The following is a 20,011-nucleotide window of genomic DNA, read 5'->3' as shown; positions in this document are numbered from 1 at the left end:
TCCTAGTAACAAGAATAAAGTTACTTGAGTAATTATTAACCACATGGAAGAGACCTGCCCTGAAGAGATGATGTAAAAATGAATTATCTTCGTGTGATGGGAAAATAAACTTTGACTGGGGAAAAGTCCCCATGCTGTTTTTATGTCTCTTGTGATAGCTTTTATTTTGGTCTCTCTTTTCAAGGGCATTTATTAGCAAACAGCCTTGGAAGGTAGAGATAGTATCTCCTCAAGGTGAAAAGGGCAAATTTGTTTTCAGACAAATGTAATAAAGATAATATCTGCCTCTGGGGAAAGGATTGGGTGGATTTGTTAGAAACCTTCTTTAAGGTAAAGGAGGTTTCCTTTACTGATGCTTCCCAATTGTGACATGAAATCTTTGTGTGCACAGCACTCAAGTGGACTGCTCCACATTGCCGGCATGAGTCTAATCCAGCCAGGAGAACCTATGCGGACATGAAGTTCATGCTGCCTACTGTGCCTTGAGTAATAATGTCCTTTGTTTCTGACCCAAAAATCTTGTGTCCATCTGTGCACCTGTGGCAACCTAATGTTCATGTTTGCAGGTTGTAAAAGCTTAGGTCATTAGTTTTTTTGTAACATTTATGAGTTAAGATACTAAGATTTCAGTCTTATTTCTTAAGCATAGACTAATCTATTTTGAAAAACACTTCCAGGAATCTTAATTTCAATTTATACAAAATTAAACTTATTTTTTGCTTCCCCAAACCATCTCTCTTGTAGTGTTCCCTGTTTGAATAAATGTTTGCTGTCAACTACCTAGAGTGGAAACTTAAGAGTGTTACTTGACCCCTTTCTCTCAACCTCCACTTCCAATCAGTCACCATCTTATTCCTACCAGTACATCCCGTCCAGACCACTATCACTCCCTGTATTAGTTAGGGTTCTGTGGAGAAGCAGAATCGATAGGGAACACTCGCACATATAAAATTTATAAAAGTGTCTCACGCGACAGCGAGAACAGAATCCAAAATCCGCAGGGCAGGCTGTGAAGCCGACGATTCCGATGGAGGGTCTGGATGAACTCCACAGGAGAGGCTCGCCAGCCCAAGCAGGAATAGCGCCTGTCTCTTCTGAATCCTCCTTAAAAGGCTTCCTCTGATTAGATTAAGCATTGCTCATTGCAGAAGACACGCCTCTTGGCTGATTACAGATGGAATCATCTGTGGATGCAGCTGACGTGATCATGATCTAATTCTATGAAACGTCCTCATTGCAGCAGACAGGTCAGCACCTGCCCAACCAGACAAATAGGTATCACCACTTGGCCAAGCTGACACATGAACCTGACATGCCAGTCTTCATCTCTAATATTCTCCTCTCATCATCTATCAAGCCACAAAGAAATTTCAAAAAGCAGATCTCAATCCGCTTTTTAAATTAGGATTTCAATTCCTAATTTGAAACTTCCTGGCTTCCAAGTGCCCTTAGGTAAAATCAAAGTACTTAAACTTGGCTTCCAATACTGTTACTTCTACACCTGGTCTTTATTTTCAGTCCACCTTCTGTTCTTCTCCCTCAGGCACTCTATGCTCCATTTGCAATAAACGTATTTAAATGACTCCAAGCGTTTTATTTTACCCCAAATCATCTGGCCAATCTGTTCCCTTAGCTTGGAACATTTCCTTTTCTATTTTTCATTTGCCTAAAAAAGAATGCAGATAACACAGCACATTGAAGAACCTCTCCCCCCTCTCCACTAAGAAATATGGATAGGAAATGTCTATAAGACCCAACTAATGATGTCATTTGGAATTTTCAACTGATTTATTAAATTCTTTATGCTGAAATTCTCCATCTCTTCACTTTTTTTCATATTGAACGCTAATAACAAATTAATCATTATTATTTGAAATCCTTTTTTGATAATTCCAATCCCTGAATCGTGTGTGGTCTGTCTCTCTTGTCGTTTATTTTCATTTTCATTGCCAGTCATATCTTTTGGTGGGCCTCCCGATATGATGCGCTGAGTAGGGCAGAGTTTCATTTCTGTGGTAATCCTACTAAAAAATGCAAAATTGGAATATAATCATGAGAAAACATCAAACTAAAGCACATTGTGGAAGATTCTACAAATTAAATGACTTGTACTCTTCAAAAATGACAAGATACATAAAGCTGTTTCAGATTAATGAGGTAAAGAAACATGGCAACACTACAATATTTTACTTATACAAATTTGAATCATTTTGTCACATTCCCCAACAACCCGTGTTTAATTTAGAAAATGGCTTCATTCAATTTATAAATTCATCTTAAGTATTTTGACACAGTATTTTGAGTTATCTCATTAGAAAATGTGGGATCTCTTTATCCAAACATATTGTTATTTTTGTATCTTATAGTTTTTTTAACGCATTTCTTTTTTTTTCTCCATTCACAGGATTTCTAAATACCATGTTTTCTTTTTACTGTGAATTTAATTTTAACCTATGTGAACTTATTTTGAACGTGTTAAAATTTTATACCTGCTGAAAAGCTCTTTTATGATTTTACTCTCCATTGTATTTGTTGTCTATTTCCCATGACTTTAAGCATTTACTCATTTTTCTCAGCCTCCTCCTACATTTTCAACAAACACATAGATATAATATTGCCCAGTCAACATTAGCTTCAAAGGCAATAATTAGTACTTGGTCATACACTATAATCACAGGATCCCCAACTTAAAACTTCCAGTATATCTTATAACTATATGTGTCTACCTTCTTCTAAGATACTATTAAAAATAAAAATATCTTGTGTCTATCCTTGTCTACTTCAGTCAGAGCTCAGTTTCAAATATAAGTTCCTTGATAAATGATTATCTTAAATTTTAAGTCACATTCTGTGGATATAATCTCTTATCAAACCGTCCAATTTTATTTTGATGTCATAGCACCTATCCAAAATATAATTTGATAAATACATATCCCCTTCTATAAATTATAAAATCCATAAAAGCAGGGAAGATTACTATTTTGAGCAACAATATCTTCCCAGATTTTAATAGATAGCTTGAGTTACTTTAAGTACTCACAAATATTTGTTGAACTAATGAATGGATCCCATGGGTTAGACTGTTTACATATGTACAGTGAGTTCATTTTCCTTTAATTGTTAAATGGTTTTAATTGTTCAGTTAATAAAATCATAGTCTTAAATCATTCTACATTTATACCTTCAGCTCCTTGACACAGAACTGGAAAGGATAATTTCTCAGGAATCTACCTTTATTGCCTCAGTAAGTCTTTCCAGTGAGTAAAGATATATGATTTCCAATGTCAGTCTGAATATTTCCAATTAGCCCCAACAGTTTCCCTGCAGGAAATGTTATCTAAGTGCTTTAGTTTGCTAGTGTTGCCAGAATGCAATATACCAGAAATGGATTGGCTTTTATAAAGGAAATTTATTAAGTTGCAAGTTTACAGCTTTAAGGCCAGAACAATGTCCAAAATAAGGCATCCAAGGAAAGATCCCTTAACTCAAGAAAGGCTGTGTGTGTCTAGAACATGTCTATCAGCTGGAAAATCACATGGCTGGCATCTGCTGGTCCTTTGGCTTCTGGTTTCAAACATCTTGTCCAGGTGCATTTTGCTCCTACATCTCCAAACATGTTTGTGTCAGCTCTGAACTTTTTCCAAAATGGTTCCCTCTTAAAGAACTTCAGTAAGCAGATTAAGACACACCATGAATGGGTAGAGACCTATCCCCAAGGAAACCACTTAATTAAAGGTTCCCCCTACATAGGTCTGCCTCCCCAAGATTGGATTAGGAAAAAGAACATGGCTTTTCTGGGTACATAACAGTTTCAAACCAACACATAGGTGAATCACTTGGTATAAATAATCAACTGTTTCTGCTTTATTGCAATAGTATTACACTGGAAATGGTAATAGATTTTAGAATTCCCTAGCTAGCCTTGGTATACCCAACACCAGGTGAAAGGAATTCCAAGATTATCTTCATGTCTTTTGAAACTTTCTGTTGGCTTACTTTTTCTTTGCTAGTGGGTTCTATTTTTGTAAAATATTCCACTGTACATTTCTTTAGAGAACTTGTGTGTATGGATTTTTGTATCATTACTTATGGCCATGTTCTTTCAGTTCAGTTATATTTCTTCTTCCTGTATTTCATCCATAAGAATGCAAGTTGGAGCTATTTACAGATGTTATGAAAATAATTAAATTATTTTTCACAAGTAAAAATTTTTTTTTTTATCAAGGAGTTCATTCTTTAATAATGTACATTCCCCATTGTGATAATCTCTGGGCTCCAGTAAACCAACTAAATACAGTTTTTTTTTTCTCCTCAGGTGTGTCTGAACCTTCTAATCTCTTTTGTCTCTTCTTTTTTAAACTTGGCCTAATGCAGCAAAATATGTTTTATTCAAAATAAGTGTTTCATATTGTCTTTGTTATGTTCTGTTGGTAAGTGTATGTGTGCATATGGGTGTGTACAATCACTGAAATCAAATGTGCCATCTTCTAGATCAGGAGTAGGAAAATTTTCTCTGAAACAGAGAGTAAATATTTTAGGCTTGTGGGATATGAGACTTCTTTTGCAATAACTCACTTCTGTCCTTCTACTGCGAAGAGAGCCACAAAAAATAGGCATATCTGGGTTCCAATAACATTTTGTTTTCAAAATCAGTCTGCCAGCCTGTGTGATGTAGCTTGCCAACCTATGTTCTAAACTACTAAGAAAATTAAAGTTTTCAGTTTTTGTTTTCTTTCATGTTTTCTAACTTTGACCACAAATATATTCATGTAGTACCCTGAAATGACACCTCAACTGTGCCAGTCTGAATCTGTGGTGGACCCCAAAAAAGCCATGCCCTTTAATTCCCACCCAATATTACTGGGTGGGAGCATTTTGATTGTTTCCATGAAGATGTGACCCACCCAATTGTGGGTGGTAACTTTTGATTAGATGATTTCCATGGAGGTGTCTCTCTACCCACTGAAGGTGGAGTTGCTTACTGGAATCTTTTAAAAAAGGAAACATTTTGGAGAGAGTCCCTTTTTGGTAGAGCCGCGAGAAAGCCAGCAGACGTCGCCATGTTCGCCATGTGACTTTCCGGCTGAGAGAGAAACACTGAACATGTCAGCCTTCTTGAACCAAGGTATCTTTCCCCAGATGCCTTAAATTGGAGATTTCTATAGACTTGTTTTAATTGAGACATTTTCTTGCCCTTAGAACTATGAACTAGCAACTTATTAAATTCCCCTTTGTAAAAGTCATTCTGTTTTTAATATATTGTATTCTGGCAGGTAGCAAACTAGAACATCAACATTTAAAAATTAGCCTAATTTTTATTTTAAAATCAGATATATTTTATTTATACTTGTACTAAATGTATTTATCAGTGTTTACTACATGCATATGTCCCTTCTTTGATTATTATTTTAAATTATTATCAAGTGCATATAATATTATTTCAGCTCCCTATATCATATTTGTCTTTAGTTTTAGGATTTAGAAACACCGTAAGGAAGAAAAGATGTGACATATTTTATTTTGTGAGTACTTCTGTAGAGACTCACATTTGAGTTCACAGAAATTTTATCTTCATATCTCCAAATCCTGGAAGTTTATTTGTGTGAAAACCAAATTTATTTCTTTCAATTATATTATGCACCTTCCTGAACCTTCCTTGAATCCACTACCAATCCATACACTGTGTTTTACTGTAGTTGGTTCAAAGACAGGGGGGAAATAAGGAAAGGGAAGAAGAAAGAAAAAAGAAAAAGAAGCTATTATTGTCATGCAGATAATAATCACATCCTTGTTACAGTTTCCAAAGTATCAAATTTTCACCTAGAGAAACAAATTTCTTTGACTGTCAAAACATTAAAGACAGCTGACTGGTAGAAATGAATAGTTAGAGGAATATTTTTCACAGTAAGGTTGAAGAAGAATTCAATGTGTATTGCTCTCTATGTGGTTATATGCATATTTCCACATGTGATATTTGTTTTTGTATGTTGTTAGATATTTATATAACAGTTAGATAATCATGCTTTCATAACCCGTAAACAGAAATCATACCACTTCACAAGGATCAACATACCTGCTATTGTGCAATAAAACGTAACTTCTCAGATTCAGGAAAATATATTTATAACAACCTCTACTGGTTAAAAACGCTTTAGTAAGAAGACAATTTCAGCTTATCTTCGAATTTGGTGTGATTCTCACAACCTTCAATCAGAAATAAGTAAGTAAATGCATTTCCTCTTTACTAATGAGCATATTGAGGCCAGAATGATTACTTATCTTGTTCATGTTTACCCAATATGTATATTGAATGCTTGAGATTTGAGATCTTGCATTATGATTCCTGGTCTATACTTCCCTGTCAATAAGAATCTGCTTTACCTTATGAAATCATTTAAGATAATCAATTTATGATTCAAGATACACAGTATATGCTCAATGAAAATCTTATACTGCATTGCATTGCCTGGCCTGTGCTACCAGTGCAGATCTGGTCCCAATTCTGGAGGAAGAAGAGTAAGTAATATTTGTGCACAATCTGTCTGGTGGTGGCCTGAGGGACTTGCCCTTGAAGAACTTACCTTGCATGTACACGGCAGCTCACAGAACTCTCCTACAGAATGCTGTGGGAGAAAAGTCAAATCATTTTGCCTGGGGCAATGGATTGTTAACTGTAAAAGATACAGTTCAGTGCCTGAACCATAAAGAAACTTTCCTTGGAAAGATGTGATGTTTGGAACCGTGAGAAGGTGAAATTACTATGCCCATATGCACATGCCCAACACAAGACACATTCTGAAGAAAGGGTCAAGGAGGCTTTTATGATTTGGCATATAGCTATTCACTAAATTCATTATATGTATAAACCATGCAGGAGAGCACTTGCACAGGTCAACCTGAATAGATGGGAAAGGTGTTTTCTTTTATCCTTCTTTTTTTTTTTTTATTTTTTAGTTACCTCCTGGCATTCTAGAAAAGCTCTGCTATAACACTAATTGAATACAAGCTTAAGGAACAGACTCTTCAGAGTCTAAATTTCAGTGCTAACACATTCAAATTTTAAAATGTCCAATATTAAAATATAAAAACTTACAAATGAATAGGAAGTGATGTCCCAGGAAAAAGGGAAGATTAAAGCATTAAAAAACATCAGTGAGGAGAACTAGAACTGTGATATTCCTGGAAAAGACTATAAAAAATGGTCCTAAATATGTTCAAAGGACTAAAGGAAATCAGGAACATGACAAATGAACACAAAGAGAATAACAATAGAGAAATGGAAATTTTGAAAAGGAATCAGAAAGAGCAGAATATAGCAGTAACAGAAGTTTAAAATTCCCTAAAATGGTTCAGCAGATTGGAGCAGGCAAAAGAAAGAATCAGAGAATATGAAGATAAGACCATTGAAATCATCCCGTCTGAGGAGCAGGAAGAAGAAAAAAATGAAGAAAGGTGAACAAAACCTAAGAGACTATTAAGGCCACTGTTATATGCATTGGCAGAGTCCTAGAAGGAGAAGAAAGAAAGGGGCAGAGAGAATATATTCAAAGAAATGATGGCTGGAAAGCTTCCCAAATTCAACAGAAGACATGAATATGCATACCCAACATGCTTATTGAACTCCAAACAAGTTAAACCTAAATAGACCCACACCACACCATGTTATAATCAAACTGTTGAATGCCAAATATAAAGAGAGCATTATGAAAGCCTGGAGAAAGAAACAATGTGTTACAAATAAGGTATCCTCAATACGTGCTGAGTTCTCATCCAAAACCATGGTGGAAAGAAAGCTGCAAGGTGATAATATGTAAACTGCTGAAAGCTAAAAATTGTCACCCACCAATCCTGTATTCAAGAAAACTAACTTTCAAAAATAAGAGGCTTAGACATTCCCAGATAAACAAAAGCTGAGTGAGTTAGTCACCACTAGACCAGCCTTACAAGAAACACTAAAGAGTTACACAGGTTGAAAAGAAAGAGAGATAATAGATGAAAGGCATATGAAGAAATAAAGGTCTCCAGTGAAGGTGATGACATGGGTAAATAAAAATGCCAGTAGTATTATATTTTTTTATTTGTAAACTCCACTTTTGCTTCCTACAGGACCTAAAAGACAAATGTATAAAATGTAATGCTAAATCAGTAGTACTGAATTCATGATGTATAAACATGTAATATGTGACAGGAACTGCATAAAAGTGGAAGAACAGAGGGTTATAGAAACACAGTTTATATATGCCATTAAAGTTAAGTTAGTATCAAAGCATATGAGGTTGCAGTAGGTTTAAGATGTTAAATTTAAACCCCACGAAAACACAAAGAAAATATTGGAAAATATGCAAGCCCATAGAGATGGAAAATAGAGTACAGGTTTCCAGGGGCAGGGGCAGGGGGAATGGTGAGTTAATTCATAGTGGTCTAGAGTTTCTATTTTGGGAGATGGGAAAGTTTTAGTAATGGAAGGTGATGAGGATATCACAATATTGTAAAACTGATTAATCCCATTGAATACTGGGAATGCTTGAGATGGGAAATTTTGGGTTGTATATCTGTCCCCACAATTTAAAGAAAGAATAAGGGTAAGATGAAGACAAATGTGAAGAAGATAGAGCCACTAAAGAGACAAAGGTAATTAAGGACACAAGATCCTGGATGGGACCCAATAGTGGATGAGAAAAAGATCAAGGAGACATTATTAGGACATACGAAATTCCTTAATAACTGAACTTAATAACTGCACTTAACATGGTTACATAAATGAATATCCTTGTTCTTCAGAAATGTACATGGCAGTATTAAGTGTTCAAGGAGCATGATATATACAACTTATACTTAAATGTTCAGAAAACAGAAGAGAGAGAGAGAGAGAGAGAGGAAGGAAGGAACAAAGGAAGGAAGGATGAAAGAGAGAAAGAAAGATAGGGCATTATAGCAAGATGTTAAAATTGGTATATTTGGGTATCCAGATGTTTAGAGGTATGTTGGTCATCTCCATGCAGGTTTTGTGCTATTTTTGTAACTGTCCTGCAAATTTGAATGTATTTCAAAATAAAGAGTTTAAAGAGTTATGGCCCACTTGCTGTGACATATTAACAGGAATAAAGCCAAGAGAAACTCACTACATTGTGGTACATTGTTTCACATTGAGCATCTCGCACCCATGCAGGTAGGTCATTCAAATTCTTCAGACAATTTCTCAAGAGTCGGCTTGAGTACACACTGCATTCTTATATTCCCAGACTTGCTGGCTTTCAGTCTGGAGCCCAGTTTGTTTCTATCCTAAATATATGCTCATGCTCAACTGCAGTCTTATTTTATAATTACTCTGAGCTGTGAATATTTCTGTTCTGGTTTTTTTGATAATTATAATCATATGCAGTTTCCCTCTTCCTATGTAAAATACCTGGTCCAGCAGTTCTGTTTCCAGCAGTGGTGGAATTGCTGGCTTCATATCAATCATCCTGGGGAGAATAGCTGGAAAAGCTGGACGAAATAAAAATCTACATGAAAAGTTCAAGGTGCTCCAAAGTGGTGAGGATCTGCAGTGCCAAGGCACAAGAAAGAGGGAAACTCAGAGAGTTAGAGTCACAGAGGTGCTGGTTTTCCCCTCAATGCCCATTTAATGATTCAAAAAACTTCTATTGAGAGACTAAAAAGTTAAGAAGTATTACAAGATTCACAGGAGGTCAGGGCAAAAATTGGAAATCAGGGTCTACTGAAAAAGAGGGGCCCTGTTAAATATCCTCAGGCAACTGGTTTGAGTCAGAAGCTCTTAAACTCAGTTCAAATCCTCTCTAATTGAGATTAGATTAAGGAGATCTGAGCTTCCTGCTTCCCCTGGTTTAGCTGAATTACAGAAGCAAAAGTAAACACCAACTAGATATTTCAGTGCTCTCCACAATTTATCTATATAATTAACTTTCCTGCACTCTTCATTCTTTGTGTAGATCTATATTTGCATTTCATAACATTTTCCTTTATCTGATGGACTTCCTTTAACATTTCTTGGAATGCTGGTCTACTGGTGAAATATGCCATCTGTTTTTGATTTGTAAAAAAATTACTTATTTTACCTTCATTTTGGAAGATATTTCCACTAGGAATAAAATTCTGGATTGATTTTCTTTGTTTCACATTTTAAAGAGCTGTTCCACTGTTTCTGAAGAGTAAACTTTACCTTTGTTTTACTTATTTATTTATTTATTTATTTATTTATTTATTTATTTATTTATTTAGGTATATAATGTGTCTATTTTCTCTGAGTGCTTTTAAGATTTCCTCTTTATCACTGGTTTTGTGAAATTTATGTTTGATATAACTTGTATAGTTTTCTTCATGCTGGGGTTCACTGGGCTTTTTGACTCTGGGCTTATTTTTTTAATCAAATTTGGAAAATGGAAAATTTTGGTTATTATTTTTTCAGATAATTCTGTCCTACCCATTTCTCCCCTCTCCTTTGAGTACTACAATTGCTGCTTATAATTGTCTCACACTCACCATTTACATTCTCTTCTTTTTATTCTCTCTCTCTCTTTCTCTCTTTTTTTGGTCTTTTATCTTTGAAAATTTGGTTGAATAGGATGAAATCATAAAAAAAAAACCATGAACCAAACCAGACACAAATATAAAAAGGAAACTAAATTACACTCTATCTACTGAATATTTTGAATCAGTGGTTAAAAACCTTCCTTCTAAGAAAACTCCAGGCACAGATGGCTCATTTGTAAATTCTACAAAAATATATAGACTAAATAATCCCATCTTTCACAAACTCTCTCTGACAGTGAAACAAGAGGAAACATCTCCTTGTTTCATAATGACTTAAGAAGAAAACTAACAGCCAATCTCGCTTTTATCCAACAAATGAGAATAGGCTATAGAAATAGTTATTTATAAAAAGAATAATACATCATAAATCAAATTGAGTTAATTCCAGAAATGCACGATTGGTTTTTTCTTCTAAAATAATTGAATGCATTTCACAATTTTAATAAATTATGAAATGAAATTTTGTAAAATTTATTCAAAAGAATAAATTAATGTGATCATATCTATAGATGGGAAAAATGAGCATTTGATAAAATTTTAAATTTTAGCATAAAATTAGAAGTTTCAATCTTGGTTATTACAGATTTATTACCTCCCAACCTAATCAACAAAAAAAATCAAAATAGGTTAAAAATTTATTTGCAGGCATTAGCAAGCAAACAAAGAAAGGAAGCACTTTAGGGAGCCCTATCCAGCTCAGCTTTCTCCTTAAAGACATTTTCCGAACTGCACTGCAAGCAAACGGTTTTACAGAAAAGTGTTAGTTTTCCTGTTCGGAAAAACAGAAAAGAGTTCAAGGCTGCAGAAACAGTTGGGATTTCAGAGGGCATATTTTTATCAGAGAGCAGATCAATGAATTGCATGAAAAACCCCCTGAGTTTAAAATGGTATAAACTTGAGAGACTCAATGAATGACTAGAGTACTTAGTAATCTGGGAAACTGCACAGTGCACCCTTTTGAAGTAAAGGCAAAACTAAAACAGCTATATGAAGTCTATAACCAAACTTTGGAGATAAAGTAATCCGCTGTTAACCATTGCCAGAGGGGAGGAAAGTAACACTTTTTATATAACCCTAACATAATCTAGAGCTGCTACAATCTAGAATTCTATAAATGACATAAATTATAAATTCTTAAATTCAAAAAAAGTAGGAAAAATAATGAAAATCAAGAGAAAATAATAGACGCCTACCCCCAAAATGGTCTGTATATTGTTAATACAGAAAAAGACTTCAAAGTGACAATAAAAGACCTTTTAGGATGGGCAATACTGACACAGTGGCAGAGTTCTCACCTGCCATGCTGGAGACCTGGGTTCGATTCCTGGTGCCTGCCCATGCAAAAATAAAAAAAAAAAGAAACGCTTTATTAATATGGTAGAGGAAATATGAACAAAATGAATAATTTAGACTAGGAATTCAAATCTATAAAAATAATCAAATGGAGATCCTAGAAATAAAATATTCAATAGAAATTATCAAGAACACTTGATATGCAAATGATAACAGACTGATAAGAGCAGAAGTTTAATTGAATTTGAAAATAGATCACTGTAAAATACCCAAATTAAAAAATAGAGGCAAAAATTTAAAGTCCTAATCAAAGATGAGAGACATTTGCATCACATTCTTTTACTTCTTTTTCTAGAATGCAAATTTAGAATGCAAATTCTAGAAAAGAGGTGAAAGAATGGGAAAGAAGCAATATTTGAAAATAAATAATGACCAAGAATTTTTCCATGTAATGAAAGGAAACATCCTCTCATAGTGAAGAATCTTATTAATATCAAGCAAGATAAACTGCAAGAAAACCAGAAACACCTTTTAGACAATTTTCTGAAAATCAAAGATAGAAAATCTTGAAAGCAGCCAAGGTAAAAAGACACATTACCTTCAATGGAGGAAAAATTAAGTCAGATAGATGATGTTACAATAGAAATGATGAAGCCAGAGACCAATGGAAAAAAAAAAGTGCTAGAGGAAAAATATTGTCAATCTAGAATTCCATAGCCAGTGATTATATCCTTTAAAAACAAAGGTTAAAACAAATATTTCTCAGAAAAAAATCCTGTAAAAATGTATTGCCAACAGACATGCATTACAAAATCAAGTAAAGTTCTTTAGACTGAGAGAAAATTATCCGAGAGAGAGTAACAAATTAACATTGCAGGAAAAAATGAGGAGCACCAGAAATGGTAAATGCTTTGGTAAAAATAAATGAATATTGTCTACTTTAAATAATGATAATAATAATGTCTTTTCAGATTTATAACATAGCCCGAAGTAAAATATATGATGTCAGAAGCACAAAGAATGGGAGATGCTAAATGGTTGTAAGATTTTTATATTCTTTGGAAGTGCTAAGAGCATTAAATGAAAGCATATTTAAATAAAACAAGGATGCATGTTTAATTTCTAGGCTCCCACTAAAAGAATTCTAAAGGCTTCCACTAAAAGAATCATAAGAGAATCCGTAACTAAATGGCTGATAGAGTAAAAATAACAACAACAGAAAAAAAGATTGAATGATTAATCTAGAAAAAAAAAAACAGGAAGAATAATGAAAAAAGAGAAATATGGTAGATATAAAACAGGTATATTAATGATTACAAAATGTAAAGGGTATAATCACTTCACATTACGGATTATAAAACTGGATTTTTAAAAACTCCAAGTATTTTCTCTTGTCTCTTGAAATTTTGAAAATAAACACACTTTTAAATTACCTTGGAGTCAAAGATTAAATAACTATGATGTTACAAAATATATTGAGCCTCATAATATTAAAAACACATCACATCAGGTGGGCCACAGTGGCTCAGCAAGCAGAGTTTTCGCCTGCCATGCCGGAGAACTGGGTTTGATTCCTGGTGCCTGCCCTAATAAAAAAATAAAAACACATCATATCAAAATTTGTAGAATACAGCTAATTATTGCTTAGAGAGAAATTTGGAACTTTAAGTGCTAATATTAAATTAAAAGGAGAGCTGAAAATTAATTTTTTTAGCTTTTAACACATTAAACTGGAGATAGACACAGTGGATAAATATAAATAAATAGTTTTAGTTACCTCATAATATTTCAGAGAAGGTGGTTCCCACATAGTATTTCTCAGTAGGTGATTTCCAGATTTCTATAAAATTGCCAAGATAAACCTTCCATTATATTTAAAACTAGCTTTCTTGTTATATTGTTAAATGTGGGGCTATTGTATAAAATCTATTTATATTGAATGTTGGGTTTCAAATGAAAAGTATAAAATTATATACTTATTAACAGTTAAAAGAAATGGGACAATGGCATATAATGGCTTTAAATGAAATGCTGTTTTAAAAGCTAATGGATATAAGACTAATAATTGTATATATTTCCTTTTGTATTCGATCTAGATTATCTAAATGTAAAACATCTGTAAGGTGGTTATTAACTACTAAGTGGGAATGTTATAAATAAAAAAGTTGTTTTACATCTTCTCTAAAATAGACAGTAAAGTCTACTAAAGTCTTGACTATTGATGTTATTTTGAATCACTTTATATATAAAATGTTAAAATATATAAAATATTTTATTATTAGTCAATAGTGTACCTTAATAAACTGAGCCAAATATATATTTTTTAGGAAATTTTGTGGGATATATGTACTTAAATATATGTCTTTATAAGTAATTTAATTATATCATGAGTTATATTTATAAAAAATTCAATAAAATAGATGCATATATTTTAAAAGATAAAATAACCCCTTCACATTCTTCCATCCTACAATGAACAGAATAATAAAATACCATCATGCACATTCTTCTGTATACAATAGGGTTCCAAACCTGGTTTTATAAACTTTAAAAATAAAAAGAGAGAGACTATAAACTGATCAGTATAACATCACAATTTGGAATCACATATCATTTCATTTTTTCCAACCTCAAACTTGTGCCTCCAATGTTTGCACAATTTAGAAAGCCCTGTGACCATTACATCTTCTGTGTAGTTCAACAGTGTTAAAAGTACTTGTTAATGAAATTGGAACCAAGTGCCTGTAATCACAAAGTGCAAATTAAGACTTTTATTATCATTAATGGAAGTAAACACCCATAATCAGGGGAAAATGCATCTTTATACTCTAAACTTTGAAGTTTATGTGAGAAATAAATTAACCATAAAATTAGGGTGTAAGCTGCTTTCTGAAGAAAAGTCTTAAAGGTATTCTAAAATACTTAAAAGGCAATATTTCCTTAACAAATTTAAGCAGAGACACATAAATTGAACATGGCAATTTGAAAATTGGACAAGATTTAGATTCCTATTAAAATTAACCTTTACTTAAGTTGCTTGGAAAGTGAATTGGACTCACTGTAAGCTGCTGTTAGGCTTTAATTAAAAGAGCAGATGAAATGCTGTCTCTCCCTCTCTAGCTTCCAAAATGACTATCATCAAGATAACTTTTCAGGATTGAGAAAGAATTCTTTAAAAGAACCTAGGAAACAATATAAAAGAAAGATTGAAAATGTAGATGCAAGAAAATCTGCAAGGTGTTTTAAGGAAAGGGATTTGTATATATTTTTTATCATGCAGTCTTTTTAACTTTAAATTTAGAGATTAAAGTAACGGAATGTAAGATTTCAGATATTGTGCTTTTAGAAAATAATGACAAAAAGAGGATTAAAAGGATAAGATGTTAAGAATACATGAATATAGTACCTTTTGGTGTGACAAGTTAAAAATATAGAGATTTTATACATGTGAGCCATGAAACGTTCTCATAAAGATTTGATTGCAAAATATGAGATTTACTACTCACACCATTTTGTTGAAAAAATATAGTGCAAATGAGTTTTAAATTTGTAGCATGTTCTGTAAGCATGCTAATGAATATCAAGATACATGTTTTAAGTCCTGGTTAACCTAAACTCCTGTTACCAATACAAACTAGAAAGATTATTTTAAGACCCCATTGTAATTTCCGTTTTTTCCACATATAATTCTAATTTGATCTAAGGAAAAATGAGGCATATTTTATATTTATGTTGAGAGTTTTTGGTAAAAGCAAATTTGAACAACTTGGCTCATCAATGTACCTTTCTTTAAGCTTTGATATTTTCAAGGTAGTGTCAGTTTGAAAAAATCTGGCAATGTTTTGAAGGACCAAAGAAATGTGTTCTTTGATTTAGATAAAGTCAATCAAAGAGGAATTAATTAAAATTTAGGAAAATAAAGTTCTAGGACCTTGTTGCCATGGCAATATTTATTTTTAAACAAAATGGTTAGGATTCAAATTCCACTTTAGAATAATTTTAAATAACTTTCAGTGATCTCTAGCTTGCATTTTCTAACATTTTCTTTAGAAAGCTCACTGAATTATTTAAATTAAAAATATAGAGAAGAAGCAGCAATCTCTATTGATTCAAATGCCACATTTTTACTTTACTTTGAAAGTTTCCATTGTCAAATAGTGAGGCAATCTAACACACAATATTCTCTTTTCTGCAGTTCGTTTTATAAAGACATTATATTGCAATATTTCAACTCTATTTAAATAGATAGAAAATATAACAGAATCCTTGTACCTATCACCCAGCAAAAGAAATAAAACATTAACAGTGCAGTTACAGCTACTTCCACCTCCTACCTACTTCCTTCAGATATATTTATCTCATGCATTTCCTTGAAATATATGAATCCCTAAACCATATACAGCAATTTTTTTCAAATTTAAAAATTTGAAATAACCATTTTCACACTGTGTGTATTCTTCGCAAATACAATGTTTTGCTTAACTTTATATGTGGTATTCTCCCTTTTATATATCCATATGTTTAGGTCCAAGTTGTTTATCTCCACATTTGCATGGTTCCATTGTTTGAATATGCCCCCATATTTAACATTCCTCCGCTTTATTTGATAACTAAGTTGTTTCCATTTTGTGGCTATAAAAAATTATAAATATTCTTATATATATTTAGATCCACATGTCAGATGAATTTTTCTGGGACGAATTACTAGTAGAGTTTTCATTTCTTCAACTCTCCTAGTGTTGCTAAACTGCACTCCCTCAGAACTGGCTAAGAGTTCTTGGTGCACCACATCTGCACTAATGCTTTCCTTTCTCATAGTAATTAACTTTTCCCAAACTGTGGATATAAAACAGTGTATTCATGATGTTTTAATTTGCAAAGTGATGTCGAGTAGAAGGATACATAGATACATAGGGAGAGAGGTAGGTAAGTAGGTAAATAGATGATAGATATGTAGATAGATGGATAGAGAGTCAACCTCACTTTTTGCAAATTTATTGGCCATCATAGTTTCTCCATCTATAAATTGATGGTCACACTTTTATGCAATTATATTTTGGTTATTGGGCCAAATGAACTATTTCTATTTTTTGCTATGTTTTCCCCATGGCAGGGGCAATGACAGCAATTCATTCTGAGAATCCTTGTTGGTAGGTTTCTGTATTCCATTTTGCCAATAAGATGTGAGAGGAAAACCAAAATATATTGCTGTCCTTTTGCAAGCTGTGCACAGATGGGTGGGCTTTTGCTGAGCAAATATTTGCAGTGACTTTTAGTAGTTTTTCCCAAATCATATCTTTGGTGCAGGATGGTTATTGCCAGTGATTTCCTGTAGTTCTTGAAAATTTCACGACTGCTCAAAAGCTATCACAAACCACAGATCACCAAATAACCTTCCCTGCTTATTTCTTCTCCAACATGATTCCCTGTATTAAATATCTGAGGCTTGAAATGCAAGATGGCATCTCTTTTACTGAACAACCCCCAACCAACAGGGCTGTTATCACTGCTTATTTATGTATGAGTTATTTATGTTCTAGATACTTCCCTTTTGTTGGATTTATATATTATAAATATATGTTCCCAGTCTGTGGTTCACATTTTGAATTTGTCCATAGTGCTTTTCAATTAACTAATGTTTTCAAAATCAATCTAGTAAGATATTTTAATATTTTACTTTTTAATTTTAATCTTATAAAAAATCCCTTTTATATTCTTAAATTTATAACCAAATTACCTTAAATTTTCTTTGGAGAATTTTAAGATTTTTTATTTGCTATTTAGATAAAGTGTTATGTATTTTCATATATATATATTTCTTTATGGATAGCCAAAATCTGTAGCTCCATTCTTATCACACTGCTTCTTAGTTCCAAACTTAGATTATCAATTATCTTTATATATATATATATAATATATCTTCTATTTCTTAAAATCAGCTTTATGTCTACTAATACATTTTATGTTTTTCCAAAGAACCTGCATTTTCTTTACATTAATTCTTAGTTATATTTTAATTGTGTTGTTATTCTATGTGACAATTTTTCAAATTATAAGATGTTAATTGACATTATATGAAATATAATTGCTTTGGTTATTTTTCACCCATATCCAGAAGACTTACTGAATTGTTTAATTCAAATAATTTGCTTATGGATCCTCTTGGTTTCTTTGTCATATTGTCTTTGGTTAATGACAATTTGTTTATTTCCAAGCTTGATATCTCTTTTGTCCTTTTCTTTTGTTACTCTGCTAGTTTACACCTTGAGCAGATTGGTGCATAAAAAATAATGATTTATAGGAATAATGTTGTGCTAGTTTGAAATCAATGTATACCCTGGAAAAGCCATGCTCTTTTCCTAGCCCAATCTTATAGGAGCAGACCTATTGTTTAGGGTGGAAACCTTTGATTAGATTGCTTCCCTGGAGACCGATGCACTCAATGGTGGGTGTGGCCTTTTGATTAGGTAGAGATGTGACTGCCCATTCAAAGGTGGATCTTGATAGTTTACTGGAGTCCTTTAAAAGAGGAAACTCTTTTTGGAGTGGCTTCAGAGCTGACATAGACAAATGGAGATGCTTGGAGTGCCAATAGAGAAAGTTTAGATGCTAAATGTGGGTGTTTGGAGATGTGGAGCCCAGCAGATATCACCATGTTCCTCCCCATGAGATGCTAAGAAGCCAAAACTTAGAGTTCGGCCCCAGAGAAGTACGTGAAGACCCATAGATGCTAAGAGAGGAAGTCACTGGAATCAGAAGCTGGAAGCAACAGAACCAGGAACAAGGATGAGCAGATGCCAGCCACATACCTTCCCATGTGACAGAAGAAACCTAAATGTCATCCAGTCCTTTCTTCAGAATCAAAATATCTTTGTCTGGTGCCTTTTTCTGGTTTTGGTGTTTTAGACCTTGGAATGATAAACTTGTAAATTAATAAATCCCCTTTATAGAAGCCAGCCTATTTCTGGTATATTGCATTCTGACAGCATTAGCAAACTAAAAAACTTGTCTTTTCCACAATATTAAAATAAATGCATATTGATTTTCAAAATTTGTGATGATGTTTCCTGTGGAGTTTTGATAAATAGCTTCTTCAGGAAGAAATTTTCATTCTAGCCATAATTTTCTTTAAGAAAAAATATTCAATGTTTCCCATAAGAACATATCAATGAAATTTATGTGTAGTTTAAATCTCAAATGTTAAACACATGTATGTTCTCAGAATTTAAACACAAAACAAAAACAAAAATAAAAAATCAGGATTATGTGCAATTGTAAATACAGATCACTCAAATGTAAGTATACAACAGTAAATATAATCTATCAATAATATATTTATTGTTATACTTCCAAAAAATATTTTCCAGGAGTACTAAAATGATAGTTTCTTAAAACTGAATTGAAAGTCTTACAGATTTGATTTCTTACAGATTTTAATCTTGATTCTTTCCCTTAATACTTTATGCCCTTGTGCAAATTATCTCTCTCAATATACCTCTCTCCTGAGTTTATTTAATTTGTGATATTATTAATTAAATAATAATGATGGTAATTAAATAATACAGAACTCAAACTTTATATTTCTATGGTTTTTGAAATAATGTTGGTTTTTGAAAGTGGTTATCATGTAAGGATATAGAAAGCATTCCTTGGTGCTAGCCTTTTTAGCTATTGGATCAAATAGCATTGTTTTGTGTTTTAGCAGCAGAAATTTCTCTGTGCCTTCCTGTATAAGAGAACCTCAGAAAAAATTAGCTGCCTATCCTCTAAATAAATCCCCTTTTATTAAAAGCCAATCCATCTCTGGTGTGTTGCATTCTGGCAGCCTTAGCAAACTAAAAGAACATCTTATTAATATTGTCTTAAATCCATGAACATTGGCTATCTCTCAATTATTGAGATCTTTGATTTCTTTCAACATTACTTGTAGCTTTCTTCATATGGATCCTAGACATGCCTTATTAAATTTGCACCTAAGTATTTTTTTGTTTGATGATATTGTAAGTGGTATCTTTTTTTAAAATTTCAAACTCTGATTGTTCACTTATGGTATATGGGAAAGCAATTAGCTTTGGCATTTTTGCCTTTTGTCCTGTGACTTTACTATACTTGGTTATTAGTTCCAGGAGCTTTTTGTCTATTCTTTGATATGTTCTACATGGATAAT

General features: G+C 32.9%; 1 long non-coding RNA gene across 1 annotated transcript in view; it reads right to left on the bottom strand.

The window, feature by feature from the left end:
• Nucleotides 1-1,811: 1,811 nt before the first annotated feature.
• The window catches only part of LOC143676468 (uncharacterized), a 53,262-nt gene continuing 35,062 nt past the window's right edge, over nt 1,812-20,011 (bottom strand). The window contains exons 2-4 of the long non-coding RNA XR_013172104.1: nt 14,904-15,026; nt 13,622-13,684; nt 1,812-2,024 (exon numbers count right to left, since the gene is read on the bottom strand). This is a non-coding gene — a long non-coding RNA (uncharacterized LOC143676468). The remainder of the gene's footprint in view (nt 2,025-13,621; nt 13,685-14,903; nt 15,027-20,011) is intronic.

Source organism: Tamandua tetradactyla, chromosome 3 (assembly GCF_023851605.1).
Source record: "Tamandua tetradactyla isolate mTamTet1 chromosome 3, mTamTet1.pri, whole genome shotgun sequence".
NCBI lineage: Eukaryota > Metazoa > Chordata > Mammalia > Pilosa > Myrmecophagidae > Tamandua > Tamandua tetradactyla.
This window is presented reverse-complemented; position numbering and strand designations above follow the sequence as displayed.